The 5388-nt window shown below is 38.4% G+C and overlaps 1 long non-coding RNA gene across 1 annotated transcript; it reads left to right on the forward strand.

The window, feature by feature from the left end:
* The first annotated feature begins 2044 nt into the window (after window positions 1-2044).
* Window positions 2045-5143, forward strand: LOC129464815 (uncharacterized). Its single transcript, XR_008651764.2, has 3 exons — window positions 2045-2342; window positions 2436-2653; window positions 3608-5143. It is a non-coding gene; the product is annotated as an uncharacterized lncRNA (long non-coding RNA).
* Window positions 5144-5388: the final 245 nt, after the last annotated feature.

The raw sequence follows: 5388 nt of genomic DNA on the forward strand, positions 1-5388 counted from the left end.
GGAGAGAAAGATGGTTGGCTAAGGCTATCCAGAGACCAACCAACATCTGAATTTACAGAAATCGTGGCACATAGATCCTTTCCTCATATCCAGCCTCCATAAGGCAGCAGGACACTGAGGCATGACATGAAAAGTCAAACAGAGAAACGTGAAAAGCTATCTTTGTTCATCGGGCAAGGAAATACTGAAGGAAGAGTCAATTTTGTTTATTACAGAAGGAGAAGGAGCTGAAATATTGCTGAATTTTGGAATATCTATAATTGAAGTCTATATGCTTAACTGATGAGCCAAGGATATACTCTATATTATACCAAGTACCATAAAAATTATTACAATAAGAATAACAACTTTTGAGCATAATGATATTTTATGTTAGGCCCTCATAGCATTGTATAATAGAACAACCACTGAGATAAAATAGGAGAACAGGTTCTATTACCAACCAAATCTTTTATTTTTTTATTATTTATTATTATTTTTTAAATATAGATTTTAAGTTCCAGGATACATATGCAGAAAGTGCAAGTTTGTTACAAAGGTATACACATGCCATGGTGACTTGCTGCACCCAACAGCCCATCACCTACATTAGGTGTTTCTCCTAATGTTGTCCTTCTCCTAGCCCCCCAACACCCAACAGGCCCCAGTGTGTGATGTTCCCCTCTGTGTGTCCATGTGTTCTCATTGTTCAACTCCACTTATGAATGAGAACATATGGTGTTTGGTTTTCTGTTTCTGTGTTAGTTTGCTAAGAATGATGGTTTCCAGCTTCATCAATGTCCCTTCAAAGGATATGAACTCATCCTTTGTTATGACTGCATAGTATTCTGTGGTGAATATGTGCCACATTTTCTTTATCCAGTCTATCATTGATGGGTATTTGGGTTGGTTCCAAGTCTTTGCTGTTGTGAATAGTGCTGCAATAAACATAGGTGTACATTGTCTTTATAGTAGAATGATTTATAATCCTTTGGGTATATACTCAGTAAAGAGGTTGCTGGGTCAAATGGTATTTCTGGTTCTAGATCCTTGAGGAATCACCATACTGTCTTCCACAATGGTTGAACTAATTTGAATTCCCACCAACAGTGTAAAAGTGTTCCTATTTCTCCCCATCCTCTCCAGTATCTGTTGTTTCCTGACTTTTTAATAATCACTATTCTAACTGGTGTGAGATGGTTATCTCATTATGATTTTGATTTCCATTTATCTCATGACCAGTGATGGTGAGCTTTTTTTCATGTATTTGTTGGCCACATAAGTGTCTTCTTTTGAGAAGTGTCTGTTCATATCTTTTGGCCACTTTTTGATGAGGTTGTTTGTTTTTTTCTTGTAAATGTTTTTAAGTTCCTTGTAGATTCTGGATATTAGCCATTCATCAGATGGATAGATTGCAAAAATTTTCTCCCATTCTGTAAGTTGCTTGTTCACTCTGATGATAGTTTCTTTTGCTGTGCAGAAGCTCTTTAGCTTAATGAGATCCCATTTGTCAACTTTGGCTTTTGTTGCCATTGCTTTTGGTATAGCCAAGACAATCCTAAGCAAAAAGAACAAAGCTGGAGATATCACGCTACCTGGCTTCAAACTATACTACAAGGCTACAGTAATCAAAGATGCATGGTACTAGTACCAAAACAGATACATAGACCAATTGAACAGTTGGGAATAAAGGAAGAGCAAAGTGAATTTGGTAGGAGGAGCCTCAGACTGCAGTACAGCTTGGAGACAGTCTCACCCAGGCTGATGGGAGCTTCAGAGCCAAGTTGTTCATTAGGAGAGTCCACATTTGGCAGGACTAGCCACACTTAGTGCCCCTATGGTGCTCAGTCATTGGCTGGCAGCTGCCTGAGCATGTCTGGGCATGAACACCACAACGGATCTGAGGTTGCAGTAGTTGAAAACAACTTTTTTTCCCTTCAAATTTTATTTTAAAACCTACACCTGTAGAAGAGTTGAAAGAATCAGAAAACAAACAATGTTAAACTGTATATCAATTATTAACATCTTTTGACATTTTCTTTATCTCTTCTTGTACATTTTACTCTGAACAACAACAAAGAATCAAAACTTAAGTGTCATGTGTGTCTGTGTGAAGAGACCACCAAACAGGCTTTGTGTGAGCAATAAAGCTGTTTATTTCACCTGAGGGCAGATGGGCTGAGTCTGAAAAGACAGTCAGCAAGGGAGATAGGGGTGGGGCTGTTTTATAGGATTTGAGTGTGTAGTGGAAAATGACAAAGGGAGTTTTTCTCTTGTGGGCAGGGGCGGGGGTCACAGGGTGCTCAGTGAGGGAGCTTCTGAGCCAGGAGAAGGAATTTCACAAGGTTAATCGCTCAGTCAAGGTGGGGCAGGAACAAATCACAGTGGTGGAATGTCATCAGTTAAGACAGGAAATGGCCATTTTCACTTCTTTTGTGATTCTTCACTTGCTTCAGGCCATCTGGATGTATACCTGCAGGCTTGGGCTCAGAGGCCTGACATTCCTGTGTCTTCTTCTGCTGTGAGAGTTATCAAAAGCATCTGTGATGGTCCAGGAGGCTTCTGAGGCAATGGGGCAGCATCAGTCTTCAGCTGCTAAGCCAAGAAGATCTGGGAAGGAGTTGGTCAGAGAGCCTTGGGCCAGAGTTCCAGGGACTCTGGGAGTGGCTTCCAGGTGAGTTGGACAGTCTTATTTCCAGTGGTGTTCCACACAGATGGGACACGGCTTAGGAGGAATCCCGGGCTGCTGGCATTCCTTGACCCAGTAGCCAGATTTCTGGCACTTGAAGCAAGATCCTGATGGAGGAAGTCCTATAGGAATGCTTGACTGCTGGGGCTTAGGCATTTTGAAGTTCTCGTGTGCTGGAGATGTGTCTGGAGATGTGGCTGGGGTTTCACTTCTTTTGTGATTCTTCACTTGCTTCAGGCCATCTGGATGTATATGTGCAGGTCACAGGGGATATGATGGCTTAGCTTGGGCTCACAGGCCTGACACTAAGGATGCACTGAAGACCTTTGAAAGGGAGTAGCAGGTTCTCTCAAAGGGTATTCTGCATGGTGCACTCCCGTGACAGCCACGCCAGAAAGTCACAGATTGAATATGTGGCAAACTAGTTCAGATCTGCTCTGCATCATGCCATCTCTATAAATTCGTAAAAGAAAATAATTCGGTAGGGATGTGATGCAAATGATACTAGCACAGTCTGGGTGTATCATTAACAGGGAAATTGTTATATGGGCAGAGATAAAGCAGATTCCTGTAAGATCTGCCTGTCATGTGACCAGATCTGGAAAGCACTGTACCTGTCAGACAACTGAACTGCTTGAATCCTTAGCAAAGCAAGGAACTTTTTTCATTCCTACTTGGGGAACAATTGAACATCAGAATCAAGAAGAAGGCCAAGTAGAAGAAAGACCTCAGCTCTGCACAGGGCTTAGAACAGAGCCCAAGCTCTTTCTGTTGGCCTATATTTGCTTTCACTTTTGCATATTTTTCTAAGCTTAATATGTTTTTAGTTTCTCAAAGATTGGAAACTCTTCTACCCCAGAGACTTTGCATTAATGTCTCCTCTGGCTAGAAATTGTTTCGAAGGCTTTTTACCATGGCTGGCTCCTTCCTCTCTTACAGGTCTCAGACCTGCCTTGAATATCTTCTGTAAAGACGTACCTCTGTTCTCTGTTCTCTTCTCCATTACGGCAACATGTGAGCATCCTTCAAAATGATTTGTATTATATAGTTACACACAGACATGTTTTTACACAGGACTTTAAATGCATCAGGGCAGCAACAATATAGTTTTGTATACATATATACACAAAATCATAGCATAACAATACATATCTGTTGAGAAATTATTTAATGAACTAATGAAAAGCTATGTATATCTTAATATTTTGTATGCATCACAAAATACAAAACACTGCCCTCCAGAAAGGTTGTAAAATTTTGTATTCCTAGAACCAGTTTATGAGAGTCCTTGTTTTCTTCTTGTTCCTTAACAATAAATTTTATGGCTTAAAAAAAGTTGTTCATATAAACAAAAATAGAATTCATTACTGTTTTAATTTGTGTTCTATTGAATTTCAGTCGGGTTAAGTATGATTTCATGTATGTGGAAAATTTGTGCTTTTTCTATTGTAAATTATCTGTTCATTGTTTATTTAAAAATATATTCAAACTGTAATTTAGGTAAAATATATATTATGTCTATAAATAAAATTATATGATGTCATAAGAAAGGACGATGCAGATTATTCAATGACATGAAACATCCATGATGTATCAAAATAAGACTTTGTTATTATGCAGGAAGGAAGAGAAAAAAGCAACCTATCACCAATGCAGCCCTTCTATACAAATGCTTTTCTGAAATTTTTAAAATATTTGAATGCATGTGATAGATTTTTTTAAATTTCAATAGTATACGGTGGACAACATTAAGTAGTACTAAATAATTAAATGATTTTCTGTATTGTGGAAAACAAAATGAAACAAAACAAAATAATTATGTTATAAAGCAATGATACAAGTAAATGATAACGATTAGTTTGCTTAAAGAAATTATATGAAAACTACTTAGAATTTTGGAGGCACTGGTTTCTTTTCTTCGACTTTTAAAATGAGCAGCTTTCTTCAGTGATTCTCCTGGTTTCTTCCTCCGGTTACTTGCTAAACATCTTCCTGGAATTTTAATTCACTCACTTTTCCAAAATTTGTCACTCTTTCGCATTGTTAATTTCAAAATTTGTTAAACCCTTCATACGTTGAGACTAAAAACGGCCATTTAGTAGATTCTGTCTTAAAGTTTTATATTACTTTGAAACACGCTATCTTGTTTACAAAGCCACCATCAATATGTCGTCTACAGCAGGAGATTTCACAGTGTGATCTGTGGACCCCTGGAGTTCCTGGAGTTGCTTTCATTATAATGGCCCCAAGTTTATAATTTATTTATATGCATACTAAGACTTTTTTTCACTTTTTATTTAATTATGTATTTGTATTGTGTAGCAATTTACATGATGGAGCAAAAGCAATGCTGTGTAAAACTACTGACATCTTAGCATAAATCACGGTGTAGGCCTAAAATTGTACTGGTAGTCATTGTGTTCTCTATCACCTCACGTGAGCTCACAAAAATAAAATACCAGTTTTATTTAATAATGTTCTTGATGAATTATTTAAAAGTGTTATTTGATACAAAAATTAGCCGGGTGTGGTGGCGGCAGACTGTAGTCCCAGCTACTTGGGAGTCTGAGACAGGAGAATGGCCTGAACCCTGGAGGAGGAGCTTGCAGTGAGCCGAGTTCATGCCACTGCACTCCAGCCTGGGAGACAGAGCGAGACTCCGTCTCAAAGAAAAAAAAAAAAAAAAGGTGTTATTTGATTAAATCTCAATCCTTGTGTAC

Source organism: Symphalangus syndactylus, chromosome 16 (genome assembly GCF_028878055.3).
Source record: "Symphalangus syndactylus isolate Jambi chromosome 16, NHGRI_mSymSyn1-v2.1_pri, whole genome shotgun sequence".
NCBI lineage: Eukaryota > Metazoa > Chordata > Mammalia > Primates > Hylobatidae > Symphalangus > Symphalangus syndactylus.